This window comes from Protopterus annectens, chromosome 7.part0 (assembly GCF_019279795.1).
Source record: "Protopterus annectens isolate FY-2018-M chromosome 7.part0, PAN1.0, whole genome shotgun sequence".
Classification (NCBI taxonomy): Eukaryota; Metazoa; Chordata; order Ceratodontiformes; family Protopteridae; genus Protopterus; species Protopterus annectens.
The window spans coordinates 1112144381-1112160836 of NC_056739.1; positions in this window are offsets into that span (position 1 = coordinate 1112144381).

Sequence of the window (16456 nt, forward strand, 5' to 3'; positions counted from 1 at the left end):
TGGACTTGGTGCTCTACGGGGCGGCGGTCTTATGTTTTTAGCCCCTCTGAGGTACTGTTTTAGGAAAGGATTAGAAAAAATAGGTGGGTCCGTGTTGTAATGAGCAGAGATGGCAGAGGGGTGGATCTTGATGGATGAAAAGGAGAGGCCTTTGTCCAGCATCTCGGTTAAATATTGTAGTATCTGAGGAATATTTCGGATAAGAGGGTCAAGACTGTGAGCCTGGTTCCAGGCACAGAATCTCTTCCATTTATCCGAATAGGCGTTCCTGGTGCTCGGCCTTCTGGCCTCCAGAATAACATCCATAACAGCTTTGGAGAGAGGCATTGCTTGCTTGACTAAGAAATCTGTCATGCAGCCAGGTTTAAAGTCTTGAGCTGGCTGTGAAGTATCTGATTGTTGTGTTGAGTCAGAAGATTTATTTTATTTTTTATTTATTTATTTTACATTTGTTAACCGGGCTAGTCTAGCTGGATATATTTCCATTTTCAGTAGAGGCCCGGGGAGAAAAGCTCCAGCAAAATAAAAAAAATTAAAAATTAAAAATGTTGTTGCATGGTAAATAAAAGGATTTAAAAAAGTAAAATTAGTAATAACATACTGAAGATATTTACACTTGAAAGAGTGACAAAAATGTAGCACAGTACGATTTATAAGGAATTTTACACATCAAAAGAAGAAAGATTTTAGCAGTATGTTGATTAGAGTTCAAACATTAATAGTCTTGCTTTCATGAATTAGCTTTAAAAGATGTGGGATTTGAGGCAAAATCTAGGGTGGACCTTGTGCAAAGTTCTTTAAGATTGGGTACCAGTGCTGGCGTGGCCAGTCTGGGGCAATCAGGATCATCTTTGGCTTTTCTTGCCTGGCTTTTATGAGTACCTTTGAAAGGAGAGATAGTGGTGGGAAAGTATATACTTGTAGGTTTTTCCAGCTGAATGAGAGGGCATTCACTTTCCATGCTTGTAGGTGGTAAGTCCTTGTGCAGAATTTCTGTAGCTGGCAGTTCACTGGGGATGCAAACAGATCTATGTCCGGGCTCCACCATTTCTGTGTTATCAGTCTGAATATTTGTGGATGTAATTTCCACTCGTGCAGATCCATGATGTTTCTGCTTAAGTCGTCTGCCAGTGTGTGTTTTTCTCTCCTGGCAGGAATTGTGCTTGCAGATGAACTTGATAGGTTAGAGCTGTATTCCACAAGGTCATGGCTTGTCTGCAGAGGGGATAAGAATGAGTGCCTCCTTGCTTGTTTATGTACCACATAACTGTGGTGCTGTCTGTCTTTAGTAGTAGTTGTCCTGGATGCAGAAGGTCCTTGAAAGCTATAAGGGCATTTTGTACAGCTAGCATTTCTTTTTGATTGATGTGAAGATGCCTTTGCTCTGCGGGCCACTTGCCCTGAATACATTTTCCTGCCATGTGTGCTCCCCAGGCGTAATCCGATGCATCTGTTGTCAGTGTTTGCCTGGCTGTGGGTTGAGTGAAAGGCTGTCCCTTGTTGAGGTGACAGGCTTGAGCCCACCATCGAAACTCCTGTTGAAGGCAAGGAATTAGTATTATTACGGTTTCAAAACTGTGACAGTGTTGAGACCAGACACTCTTTAGGTACCATTGAAGTTTCCTCATATGCAGTCTGGCATATGGAATTAGTAGTATGCAAGATGCCATGTAACCCAAGGCCTGCAGATTTTTTTCTTGCAGGGAGTTGGGTCTTTGTTGCCATCAACTGAAAATATTGAGTCAGGTGTCCTTGCTTGTCTGGCGTGAGATAAGCCATCTAGGCCATTGTATTTAAGCTGGCACCCAAGAATATTATCTCTTGTGAGGACACTAGTTTTGACTTATTTTCGTTTACTGTGTACCCTAGGCAACTTAATAAATTTTTTACAAACGCCAGATGCTTTAGGAGAATGTCCTTGCTCTCTGCTTAAATCAGACAGTCGTCCAGATACGGATAAATTTGAATTCCTTTCTGTCTGCAAAATGCAATTACTGGTGCCAGGCACTTTGTGAAGACCCTGGGCACAGCAGATAAGCCAAAGGGCAGTGCAGAGAATTGGTAGTGCGTTGAACCAGCTATGAATCTGAGGTATCTTCTGCAGTTTTGTCTGATAGGGACATGCAGGTATGCCATGTCCCAAAGTTACGAGCCAAGCTTTCTTGCCCAGCATGGGAAGAAGCTGCTGTAGTGTCAACATTTTGAATTTTGGAACATCCAGGTAAGTGTTTAGAGAAGAAAGATCCAGAATGGGCCTCCAGGCTTTGCCCTTTCTGGGAACCAGAAAGAGTCTTGAGTAAAATCTTTGTCCTTGCTCCTGTGTTGGTACCTTTTGAATAGCTCTCATGTCCATGAGTGCTGTAATTTGTCTTTGAGCCTCTGCCCATTGATTTGGTGGCAGATGTGGCATTCCTTTTAACCTTCTTGATCTGATGAAGTCTGCTTTGGGCAGACGAAAGCGCTCATTTCATTGAATTTTACTGTGAGAGTTGGAAAATAAAAGAATTGATTTATCTGTCGGTGGTACGGAACTTTTTGTCTTTTTGGTCACAGTAACTTTGTCTAGTTGGAATTCCTTTTAACCTTGGCAGAGTGTGAAAGTGGAACCTGTAACCTTGAGATACAATGTTGAGAACCCATTTGTCTTTGGTGATCATATGCCAATTGTGACAGGAAAGTGCCAGTTTTCCTCCCAAGGGGGCTGCCAAGAGAGAAGTGTTTGGCAGCTGTAGTGGGAAGTCATTGGGGCTGTTTTTTATAAGGTTGAGGCCCGTCTTCCCCTTCTTTCTGGGTTGATGCGCCCCATAGTCTAGGCCGGTAAGGACCTTGTGGTTGACCTCTGCCTCTTGGACGTCTGTATCTGCCCCTTTGAGGTCTGTCTGTAACTGGAAAGGACCAATTCTTTGTTGGCCAATTTCTGCTAAATCGAGGAGGCTGAACCTGTAAGAAATCCTTCACAGTTTGCATAGATTTTGCCTTATCCTCCATTTTCTTTAATACCTCTTCTGCTTTAACTCCAAATAAAACATCCTGCTACAAAGGTGCATCCAATAATTTTGCTTTAACATGATCTGGTAATGTCTGTTCTTTTAACCAAGCATGTCTTCTAATGACAGATCCTGTAACTGCTGCTCTACAGGAGGCCTCTAATGAATGAAAACCACATTGCAAAGTATGTTTGCCCACTTGTTCAGCTGCATGCAATAAATCCTGCATTTCCTTATAATTAGGAGGATCTGAATTTGGAAGCATTTTTTTGTTTCAACTGAGCCATCAAATATGGCTGATATTTTACCATGTGAAACTGGCACTTTAAGGCCCTCATTGCTAAAGTTACAGATGTATATACTTTCTTCCCCCATCTGTCTAATGCTCTAGAATCTCTGTCAGAGGGAACTGGATTTTTTGCTGAAGAGGCCTTTACCCCTTTGGGACCCTGGGAAATAGTTTCAGGATCAGCGACAGGGCTTTTACAAAGAAATTTGTGAGAGTCAGGGACTCTGTAGTATCTGTCTGGCTTAACTGGAGCTGGAGGTAAAGAAACAGGATTTAAACTGGATTCAGAATACACATCATCCACAATATCTAACACTGGCGGAATAGCAAGGGGTCTGTGTTGAGGTAATAAAAAAAAAATCTCAGAGCCTTTTCTTGTATTCTGAATAATCCTGGCTTCCCAATGGAAATGCTCCCTCATGGTATGTAAAGTTTCCCCAAAGGAGTAGTCCTCTGGCGGAGAGGCTGAAGGAATTGATTCCTCAGCATCAGAATCCTCATAAGGGGGTAGAGAGTATCCTAGGTCTGAGGATGAATTTGAAGAGATGGAGTCATAGTCTGCATCCTGTCTAGGCCTTTTATCAGGAGGGGGAAGGGACCCCCTGATCAGAGTAATTAAGTCTTCGGCCATTTTGAGCATTTGTTTCTTACGTATGGAGGCCTGTCCTGGTGAATGTTGAAGTTGTTTCTTTGTTTTTTTTAAAGGGGTTTTAGACTTGGCAGAAGATTTAATGGTTAACTGAGTAGGTCTGAAAACACCCTCTGGAGCTACGGGTTGTTCAGCTACTCCGGATCCCTCTGAAAGGTTAGTCTCGGTAGGCTGTAAATCTGGTGTGTCTGAAGGCCCAGCCATCTCCACGTGGCAGTCAGAGGCGGCCTGTGGTTCTAAAGAAGCGGTCGTCAGGGGCTGCGAAGGCGCCTCGCTGAAAATCGGAGAACCAGCGACTGGCCTAGAAGAGGCTTCATCGTCAGTTCTGGGCCTCTGATGCCTGTATTGGTCTTTGCGCTTTTTGTGTATTCCGGTCGTCTGTAGTTCCGACGGCATGGTGTAATTGAATTTTCTGCCAAAATAATGTCAGGCAAAAATCAAACAGACGTTTAATAGTGCGCTTGTTAAACCTAGCGCAAAACCGACAACCTGTGACGTCGTGGTCTGGGCCTAGGCATGGGATACAAGAATGGAAATCCTTATGAGATATTTGCTTCCCACAAGAAATACAGTTATTAAGTTTTACTGACATCGGTCTGAGGCAAGAAAAAGTTTCCCCAACGGGGTACTTAGCTTTGTAGAAGACTTTGGTTCTGGATTCGGAATGAAAATCTCAGGAGTCAGCCGACCGGCACTTGCGAACTGCTTTTCAGGCACCGCATGGCAAGAAAGACTGAAGAAAATGGCGTCGGCTGCATCTTATATACCCTTGTCGCACTGACATCAGGAAAGAGCGACAGAAACCGACACCGGACCAAGACTTTGGAACTCAGGCCGACTGAGGCACCGCCTGACGGCAGAATAACCCAAGTGTAATGACTGCAGCAGTGTAACACAATGAACATCATAGAACAACCAGACAGTCTTCAAAAAGCTCTGGCTCCCTCTCACATATACAACTCTGTACTGGCTATTTCTTGTTCCTCAACCACTCTATGATCTAGCACCTTTTTTTACTACTTTGAGGACCACACTCACTTGTAGAATTCCCCAGAGTTTTCTTCCTATCATGTTACTGCTGCCGCTACCCAAGACATTGCCAGGGATGGGACACACCAGTTACCTGCTACTCCTGAACTGCCAAATATAAAATTAGAAAGAAAATATACCTCACTTACTAATCATAGTTGGACCATTAGCTCGCCAACCTACAGTACTCACCTTCTCGGGTAAATTAAAGTAAACATACAGAATAAAAAGCCATCAAAATTTTAAAGAAAGCAATGCTGACAAGGTTACTTATGGAGAAGTAAATATACAGAAACAAATCCTGTACAAACAGTGTAAAATAGAAAATCACACTAGACAAGTACATTGGCCATCTGTAATAGAAGAATAGTTAGAAAAATTGGCCCTAAGTAGAAGTGTTTAAGGAAGAATTGCAAATTTCACAGTAACAAATATGTGCTTACCACTGTCATCCAAGCAGGACAGTCTTTTGTTACAATGACTTCAGTTGCAAATATATATTTTTCTCATTTTGGTTTCAAAAGAAAACCAGGTAGGGGAGTTAATTCACATTACATCACTCCCTTTACAAAATGAACAAGTTCTTCCACTTTCAGAAATTTATCTTTATACCAATGACTGCTTCCCCAGCTAACTCTGCTGAGCTGCCTGTTAGAACATTTTAACTCCATTTGGCTTCCTGACTCCAAACCTTTAACACTATCACAAAGAATTAGATCCTTCCTGAAAAACTGCAGAAATTTTCACTTTGTGTTTTAATTACAAAATTCATATAGATTTGCCTTATAACTCAATTTACAGAGAAGGTTACAATTTTGCATACAATTATGGCACAGAAGTATATACTGCGAAGTTCACAAATCTGATGTATATTACTACAAAAGAATGCATCAACATTCTGAAATAAAGAAAAAAAATGCATCACATTTTAAAGCATACTTTTATGCTAACACCAGACACCTCAAAATATGGCAGACCAGGATATTGCGATCACATCAAACTTCCAGAGCCTTGCAGAAGTGTGCACAGAAACACAACACTGCTTCAAAACTATCAGAACATTTTCAAAAAAAATTAACTGCGGTTCTTGCAGAATGAGATTTTAGAGCATTTGCTAGGATTTTTTTTTTTTTTCAAACTTTGTACAGCAAAAGAAAATATAGTCTGGCAGCCACCTGTACAAGGTAAACCTTGATCCTTTCTGACCTGCTGTACCTACAGCAAAGGAGATAAAAATGAACATTTTTATGCCTCCTCCAGTTCTGGCAAGATAAAAGTAATATAATCAGAACATGGTAGCGAATATTCCCCACTGCTCAAATACGGAGGGGAAAAACAGAGAAAGACGTTACTCAGTCTATTAGCGTACCAATTTTATGGACTAAGTCAGCATGTAAACATAAGTGATCTTGAAAAATGAAACAAGGGGTAAAGAGCTTGAAGTTCCAAGACCTTGCTAGCTAACAACTACTAGTAGAAAAAAAAATCATTCCAATATGGGAATCTAATATCAGTTTTGGATGGTGGCAAAAAAGGTGACAACATTTTTCCAGCATGACATTTAAATTGACAAAGGAATGGGTTTGTTTTTAGGTGGCCTCAATAAGGAATTGACCCTTCAGAAGCCCTTAAGAGTCTACAAGACAAGAAGAATGAAGACCTACACAAAGATTCAAAAAAACAGTAAATGTACTTTGCCTGCAGAAATTAAGAGAATGTGTGCCCAAAGCACAGTAGTACAGAAATCCCAGCAGACAAATGGAGAAAATACTTAACGTTCAATAATGATAGCAGTGTCCACTCAGTTCTGCTCATTTGCCGGGTAGGGGAGCTTCTGAGAGTTAGGAGGACCTGCAGCACTCCGGCACGGTCCATGGCAATCAACTGGTGAAATCATGCGTTTAGTCTGTGAAACTAAAAATTCAGACAAGGCCTAATTGACATCTGGGACAACAGACCTCTGTGAAATCCAAGGAAGAGGGTTTGTACAAGTAAGACCAAACAATGGCAAAACAAATATGCTCGAGCCAGAATGGTACTGAGAATGATCCTGGTCTTCTGCATTTGACTATCATAAAAGGAAATGGAGGGAAAATCATAAAGAAAACCCAGAGACCACTACTGGACCAAAGAGTCTTTAGAATTCTGCCTTCTGTGTGTAAAGGGGAGGGGGTGAGGGAGACAGTTGTTGAATCAGACACTGGTCATGGATTCAGAGAGGTCGCAGCAAGGTTTTCTCCAGTGGAAAAACATGCTACTTACCACTGAAAAACTAAGGAGGCATCAGTAAATGTCAGCCGAGATTGTCTACTAGTCAATTAGCAAAACACATTGCTGACTAAGTGATCAGAAAATGATACAATGACATGAAACCTAGTCAATCTCTGTGGTTTCCCAAAAGGGACAAGAATGGATACTACCCCTTGCTTGTCCATGTACCAAATTGCCATTGCATAGGTGGAAGTGGATGTCAATCATACCTTGACAAAACTAGTCCAATACAATCTTCAACTTAAGTGCCCTAGAGATCAGGTGATCTTCCTTAAGTAAGAGGCTTTTTCATATAATCAAGTGGCAGAAGAAAGAATAGTTGTGAAAATCTTACCATAACCATAGAGGTCATCCTCTTTGATATTGCAGTATTCATAACCTTTGGGATTCCCCACCTAGGTGACCAGAATGTCTAGCCAGTATACAAAAGACTTTTTGCTACTGCATGGTACATGCAATGTTGCACATAGAAAGGCAGCCAACGTTAGCCATAAAGGTGACATTGGCAGGTGCCATTCCTCAGAACTGAATGCCCCAGTCAGAACACCAGTCCAAGGATATGAGCTATACCACATCATCCAATAAACAGCAAATACCAAGGAAGCAGGAGAGTGGGACAGAATACTGCAACATGAAGAGGACATCTATGGTTATGGTAAGATTTTGCACAATTATTCTATGCACTTTTCCTATGTTGCAGTATTCATAACCTTTGGGAGAGTACCAAAGCTCATGGAAGGGAAAGGGAGGAAGGAGCAAAGGAGGTTTCTAGGAACCCATGCAGGATTGCCCTAGCAAATCCTGCTCTGGACCTGGAAATACTGTCCAGTTTGTTATGTTTGGTGAAGGAGGACCATGTGGCCACTTCCACAATAGATGTAGTATCAAGACCTTTAATGAAAGCCCCTGAAGAGTCTACTGCTCTAGTGGAGTGACCCTTTAAAGAGGTAGACAGTGTCTTCCCATGGGAGATATAAATGGATGAAATTGCCTTAGAAATCCAAGTGGAAATAGTTTGAAGACAGGTTTTCCCAGCACCCTGGGATAGAAGAAAAAGTTGTTCAGACTTCTAATAGGCTTAGTTTCGTCCAGATAAATTTGAGCCGTCTGTGCACATCCAAAGAATGAAGGACCCTTTCACTAGGAGATTTAGAGTTAAGAAAAAAGGTGGACAGCTGAATGGATTGGTTAAGGGACAACTCATTAACCACCTTGGGCATGAAGGAAGGGTTAGTACAGAGATATACCCTGTCCTTGTGGAACATGAGAAAAGGTTGGCAAGCCACAAGGGCTTGGAGTTCAGAAACTCTTCTAGCAGGAGTGATAGCTACTAACAAGATTGTTTTCCATGTACAAACTTTTAAGGAAGCTGATGCTACTAGCTCAAAAGGAGCCTGAGTGAGCTTTTCCAGGACAAAATTTAGATCCCAGGGAGAAGGGACAGGTTTCATGGGAGGTCTACTATGAAGGACACCTTTTGGGTATAGCCTAACATCTAACCTATACGCTAGGGGAAGAGATAATGGGCAGACTTGCTGAAATGGCTGACAGATGGGCTTTAACAGAAGAGAAGGCCAACCCAGCCTTAAGTAGCTCACACAAACAGAAAAGAACCAATGGAATGTCCACTGAAAAAGATATAGGTCTTTCGTTAGACACCAGATGAAGAACCTTCCATTTGGATAAATGGGATCTCCTGGTGTTGGGCTTCCTGGCCTCCTGCAGGACTAGAAGCATGTCCTCAGAAAAAAGCCTATCACCCACAGAGTTAGATTCAGGGAGGTGAAATATGGATGGATAAGCGATCCTTTGTCTTGTGTGAGAAGATCTACCCTGTGGGGTAACTTGATGACTGCCCTTGACTAAATGCAGTAGAGGGAACCAGGGCTGTCTTGGCCAAAAAGGAGTCACCAGAAAGATTATTGGCTTGTCCTGCTGTAATTTCAGTAAGGCCCTCTGAATGAGTGGGAAGGGGGGCAATGTATACAGAAACACCCACTTCCATGAAAAAAATAGGGCGTCCACCTTCCATACCAGAGGGTCTAGGACTCTGGCACAAAACTTTGCAAGTTGTCTGTTCATGGAGGATGCAAATAGGTCTATTTGAGGAGTGCCTAACCGGTGGAGAATGTCCAGAAACACATCCCTGTGAAGCATCCATTTGTGGGCTTGTGTCCTGGACCTGCTGAGAGTGTCTGCCAGTGCATTTTGAGCCGAAGGAATATAAACTGCTTGCAAAGAAACCTTCACTTGAGAGGCAAATCTCCCAAAGCAAGAACGACTTGGTGCCCCCCTGTTTGTTCACATACCACAGAACTGTAGTGTTGCCTGTTAAATAACTTCAAGGGTCCTGGGAGTAGAGAGGCGTGAAGGGCTTGAAGTGCCAGGATCAAAGCCCTCATTTCCTTTACATCAATATGTTGCTTTTTGATTGAAGGAGACCAGAGGTCCTGGACTTTTAAGTGACTCAGAGTTGCTCCCCACCCCAGGGCTGAAGAATCTGTGTAGAGTTCCTAAACTGGAGTTGGCTGTTAAAACGAAGGCCGGGATTCAGCTGAATTTGTTGATTCAGCTATTGTATTTCACTCTCTATGCATGGAAAAAAAAAAAAAAGAGGGAGTACAAATTCCAGAGGATGAGCATGATGGCTCATAAGTGTTTTTAGAAACCACTGGATTTTCTGCATGTGAAGTCTGGCTAGAGGTAGCATGGGAATGAGTGATGCCATGAACCCTAGTATACACAAGTATTCCCTGGCAAAGATGGATGTTAAGGGGAAGTAGCTGAGCAGTTTTCACTATATGAGGAGGGATGAAAGCCATTGTCTGATCCATCCTTAGTCTGCATCATAGAAAAATTTGATCCTAAGAAGGATTGAGAGAAAAGACTTGCTGGAGTTTACAGTGAACCCCAGGCCTTGGAGAAGGGAGATAGTGAAGACTAGGTTTTCTTTAAAGTGTCCATGTGGACTGCTTGATTTAGCAGGTCATCCAGATAAGGATAGATCAGTATTCTTTGGAGCCTGCAAAAAGCATTGACAGGAGCTAAGCATTTTGTGACTACCCTGCCATAGAAAGTCCAAAGGACAAAGCACAAAACTGAAAATGTAAGGCAGCAACAGAAAAGCATAAAAACTTCCCATATTGCAGATGTATGGGGATATGCAGGTATGCATCTTTGATGTCCAGATTGACTAGAAAGGCCTGGGGTAGCAGAACAGAGAGTGTGCAGAGTGACCATATGAAAGGTTGGCACTTTGAGGAAAAGGTTGAAATGACAGAGGTCTAGGACTCGTCTCCATGGATCATCTTTTCTGGGAACTAGGAACATTCTTGAGTAAAACCCTCTTTCTTTTTGTAGTGGTGAGACTTCTTGAATAGTTACTTGATTTAGCAAGTCCTCTAGGATTTGAGGGACTAGATTAATCTGATCCCAAGGAGGTTGTGGAATGCCCATGAAGGGAGGGATAGATTTCCATACCATGTAGTGGCTGTTTTGGATAATTTAAAGGACCAACTTGTCGGAGGAGATACTTTTCCATGAAGGAAGTGAAGACGGGTGCTGGGAAAGGGGTAGGTTTGAGAGATTGGCCAGGCAGTCACAGACTACCTGGCCTTTCTTGAAAGGTGGGTTTCTGAGCAGGGGTTTGCCGAGGTCAGGAAGATACCATAAGAAAAGGGCCTGTAGACAGGGAAGTAGGGGGGACTATGCTGTTTCCATTTGTCCAGAGGTGCATCCATAATTTTAGCCTCGATATCAGGCAAAGGCTGGAGTCTCAACCATAAGTATCTTCCAAGGCCAGAACCGAAACTACTGATCTTGCAGAAACCTCAGCTACGTAATAACTGCATTTAACAATGTATGAACACCTGGGCTGAGGCAGACAGTAAAGAGGCAAGCAGAGCTTTGGCTGGAGAATCAGAAGCATCTAATAGTAGCTGAGAAGCTTGGAAAAGCACGGCCAGAACATATTTCAACATCTGGGTCTGGTAGTTAATGTCTCAAAGTGAAAGTACAGGAGGTATACACCCTTCCATCATTTTATCTTTGTCAGAAGAGATGCAGATTAGTAGAGGGAAGAAGTCTAGAATGTTTGTCCGCAGAAAGAGAAGTAACTGGACAATTAAAAACTTTCTGTCCTCAGGTACCTTACAGAATCTGTCAGGCCATTTAGGGGCCTGAGGTTAAGAATCCAGACTCGGATACTGAAAGAAAAAGGCATCCAGAAAATCAAGGAGAATATTAGGAATGGCAGTGCGAGATGGATGGTTCCATCTGCAACAGGTCAGGATATCCCTTTTTAACTTCTGATAATGGACTACTTTCACATTTGAAGAAATCTCTCATTCTAGAAATAGTTTTGACAAAGGGCAAATCTTCCTCAGGAAAATCCCCACTGTTAGAATCTAACTCTGGGGAAGCATAACCTAGAGGTGACTAAGGGAGATGTGTAGATCAAAGGTTCATCATATGAAATTCCTCTACTGATCTCCTGGGAGTGGAGAAAGGAACAGAAATAGAAGGTTGAGCAGAGGATGGATTTAAAGCCAGGAAGGCATTTAGGACTCCCTGTGAGAAGGCCTGCCAATCTGGAGAAGGATCCTGAGAAGAGGAAGAGGTTTTTGTTTTAAAATTTCTTCTTACCAAGAACACCCCCCCCCCTCCCCCCAGGTTGTGAAGAAAAGTACAGTTTTGTACCTACCATAAATGTAGATGTTAGAGTGTCTTCACTGCTGCAGTCATTACACACTTGGGTTATCCTGCCGTCAGGCGGTCCCGCAGTTGGCCAGAGTTCCAAAGTCTTGGTCCGGCATCGGTTGCTGTCGCTTCTTCCCTGATGTCAGTGCGCCAGGGGTATACAAGATGCAGCAGACGCCATTTTCTTCAGTTTTTCTTGCCCCAGATGTCAGGTGCCCCCAAAAGGATAGGCAATAAATATTGCTTACAAAACATACACAAGGTAAAAAATATAACCTTTAGTAGCCAGCAAATACACCACATAGAAAGTATAGTGTAGAAAGTTATAGATAAGACCCAGTTAAGAAAGAGGGGATGGCGGGTGGGTAACCAGGACTGCAGCAGTGAAGACACTCTGTACTATGTTCATAGTGTTTACTGCTGCAGTCATTACACATGGGAAGAATCCCAAAGCTGAGTCAGGGCGGCTGGTTCTAGAGAGGATTTGGTGTGGCTATGAGGCCCTGCAGCACTGCAATGGCAAAGCCAGCTCTGGATCTGGAGTAGAGAGGCAAGTGGTAATGCTTGGTAAAGGTGTGCACTGAACTCCAAGTTGCAGCTTCCAAAATGCCCTTGGTAGGTACTCATCTAAGATAAGCAGTAGAAGTTGCAGTTGCCCTGGTAGAATGTGGTCTAATGTTAGATGGAACAGGCTTCCCATGCTGTGTGTAGCAGAACCGGATACAGTGTCCTATCCACTTTGAAATGGTCTGCTTTGAAATAACCTTTCCCTGCGATCTTGCAGCATAGGATACAAACAATTGTTCAGTTTCCTGAAAGCTTTTGTTTTGTCCAAGTAGAAGCATAGTTGCCTGTGTATGTCCAAGGAATGTAGAATTCCCTCCCCTTTATTCTGGGGGTTTGGATAAAATGTTGGCAAGTGAATAGTTTGGTTAAGAGCCACACTGGATACCACCTTAGGCATAAATGAAGGGTTTGTTCTTAAGGAAACCCTGTCTTGGTGAAAAATGATGAAGGGCTCTCCACTGCCATTAGTGCCTGTAGTTCTGAGACTCTTCGTGCTGAGGTTATTGCCAGTAAGCAGAGCAGTTTTCCATGATATACATTTTATTTCTGCTGAATTGGCTGGCTCAAAAGGAGGTAAAGTGAGTTTTTCCAAGACGAAATTGAGGTCCCAAGTAGGTGTTGGTGCTCTCCGGGGCAGTCTTATGTTTTTAGCCCCTCTGAGGTGCTGCTTTAGCAATGGATGAGAGAAAATAGGATGATCTGTGTTGTAATGAGCAGAGATGGCAGAAGCGTGGATCTTAATGGATGAGAAGGATAGTCCTTTGTCTAGCATCTCAGTTAAGTATTGTAGTATCTGAGGAATGTTAGGGACAAGAGGGTCAAGGCTCTGATCCTGGTTCCAGGCAAAGAATCTCTTCCACTTTTCTGAGTAAGATTTCCTGGTGCTAGGCCTTTAACAGCTTTAGAAAGAGGTGTTGCCTGTTTGGCTAATGAATCTGCCATGCAGCCAGGGATAAGGTTCTGAACTGACTGTGCAGGATCCGATTGTTTTGTTGAGTCAGAAGGTGTGGAATTTGAGGCAAAATCCAAGGTGGGCCTTGAGCCAAGTTCTTTAAGATTGGGTACCAATGCTGACGTGGCCAGTCTGGAGCAATCAGAATCATCTGTGGTTTTTCTAGTCAGGCTTTTAGGAGAACCTTCGAAAGGAGAGGCAGAGGAGGGAAGGCATAAACGTGTAGGCTTTTCCAGCTGAACGAAAGAGCATCCACTTTCCATGCTTGTGTGTGATAAGTCCTTGTGCAGAACTTTTGTAGTTGGCTGTTCAGTGGGGAGGCAAAGAGATCTATGTCTGGTCACCCCCATTTTTGCACTATCATGCTGAAAACTTTTGATTTAATTTCCACTCGTGAGGATCCATGATGTTTCTGCTTAGGTCGTCTGCCAGAGTATTTTTCTTTCCTGGCAGGAATTGTGCTTGCAGATGAAGTTGATGAGCTAGAGCAGTGTTCCACAAGGTCATGGCTTGTCTGCATAGGGGGTAAGAATGAGTGCCCCCTTGCTCGTTTATGTACCACATTACTGTTGTGTTGTCTGTCTTTAATAGTAATTGTCCTGGATGCAGAAGGTCCTTGAAAGCTGTTAGGGCATTTTGTACAGCCGACATCTCTTTTTGATTGATGTGTAGATGCATTTGGTCTGTGGTCCATTTGCCCTGAATACATTTTCCTGCCATGTGTGCTCCCCAGGCGTAATCCAAAGCATCTGTTGTTAAAGTCTGCCTGGCTGTGGGTAGAGTGAAAGGCTGACCCTTGTTGAGGTGACATGCCTGTGCCCACCATCGAAACTCCTGTTGTAGGCAGGGAATTAGTGGTATTACTGTTTCCAAGCTGTGAGAGTGTTAAGTCCAAACACTTTTTAGGTACCATTGTAATTTCCTCATATGCAGTCTGGCATATGGAATTAGAAGTATGCAGGATGCCATAAATCCCAAGGCCTGCAGAATTTTTCTTGCAGGGAGTTGGGACTTTGTTGCCATCAATTGAAAATACTGAGTCAGTTGTCCTTGTTTGTCTGGCGTGAGATAAGCCATCTGGGCCATTGTATTTATGCTGGCACCCAGGAATATTATTATCTCTTCTGAGAGCACTAGTTTTGATTTATTTTCGTTTACAGTGTACCCTAGGCAACTTAATAACTTTTTTACAAATGCCAGATGCTTTAGAAGAATGTCCTTGCTCTCTGCTTGAATCAGGCAGTCGTCCAGGTATGGATATATTTGAATTCCTTTCTGTCTGCAAAATGCAATTACTGGTGCCAGGCATTGTGAAGACCCTGGGCGCAGTAGATAAGCCAAAGGGCAGTGCACAGAATTGGTAGTGCATTGAGCCAGCTATGAATCGGAGGTATCTTCTACAATTTTGTCTGACAGGGACATGCAGGTATTCCTTGGAGGTCCAAAGTAACAAGCCAAGCTTTCTTGCCCAACATGGGAAGGAGCTGCTGTAGTGTCGACATTTTGAATTTCGGAACATCCAGGTAAGTATTTAGAGTGGAAAGGTCTAGTATGGGTCTCCAGGCTTTGTCCTTTCTGGGGACCAGGAAGAGTCTTGAGTAAAAACCTTGTCCTTGTTCCTGCTGTGGTACTTTTTAAATAGCTGTCATGTCCATGAGGGCTGTAATTTGTCTTTGTGCCTCTGCCCATTGATTTTGTGGCAGGTCTGGCATTCCTTTTAGCCTTGGCAAAGTGTGAAAGTGGAACCTGTAACCTTGAGACACAATATTCAGCATCCATTTGTCCTGGGTGACTGTGTGCCAGTTTTGTGAAAAAAGTGCTAGTTTCCCCCCTAAGGGAGCTGCCAACAGGGTAGAGTTTTGCATTGGAAGGGGAAGTCATTGAGATTGTTTCCTGTAAGGTTGTGACTTGTCCTCACCTCCTTTTGGTGTTGAAGCACCCCACTGTCATGGTCTGTAAGATCCTTGGGGCTGAGATCTGCCTCTTGGGCGTCTGTATCTGCCTCTTTGTGGCCTGTCTGACACTGGAAAGGACCATTTTTTAGTAGGCCAATTTCTGCTAAATCTTGGTGGCTGTACCGGTAAGAAATCCTTTACTGTTTGCATAGATTTTGCCTTATCCTCCATTTTTCTTTAATACCTCCTCTGCTTTAACACCAAATAAAATATCTTGCTGTAAAGGAGCATCCAATAATTTCACCTTAACATGTTCTGGTAAGGTTTGTTCCTTTAACCAAGCATGCCTTTGAATCACAGATCCTGTTACTGCTGCTCTACAAGAAGCTTCTAATGAATCAAAATCACATTGCGAAGTATGTTTTCCCACTTGTTCAGCTGCATGCAATAAATCATGCATTTCCTTAAAATCAGGCTGTTCTGCACTTGTACTCATTTTCTGTTTTAACTGAGACAGTAAATACTGTTGGTATTTAAGCATGTGAAACTGGCAGTTTAAAGCTCTCACTGCTAAAGTTGCAGAGGTGTAAACTTTCTTCCCCCATCTGTCTAATGCTCTGGAATCCCTGTCCGAGGGAACTGGATATTTAGCCGTGGAGGCCTTTACCCCCTTTGGGACCCTGGGAAATAGTTTCTGGGTCAGCAGCAGGGTTTTTATAAAGAAATTTGTGTGAGTCAGGGACTCTGTAGTACCTGTCTGGCTTGACTGGAGCAGGGGGTAAAGAATCTGGATTTAAAATGGATTCAGAGAACACATCGTCCACAATATCCAACACTGGCGGAATAGCAAGGGACCTGTGCTGAAGCAATAGAAGAAAATTTCTGAGCCTTTTCTTGGACTCTGAGTAATCCTGGCTCTCCCAATGGAAATGCTCCCTCATGGTGTGTAAAGTTTCCCCAAAAGAGTAATCCTCATGAGGAGAGGCTGAAGGAATAGATTCTTCAGCATCAGAGTCCTCATGGGGGGGGGTAAGGAATATCCCTGGTCTGAAGAGGAGTCAGAATATACAGAAACCTGGTCAGAGGAATCATAGTCTGTATCCTGCCTAGGCCTTTTAT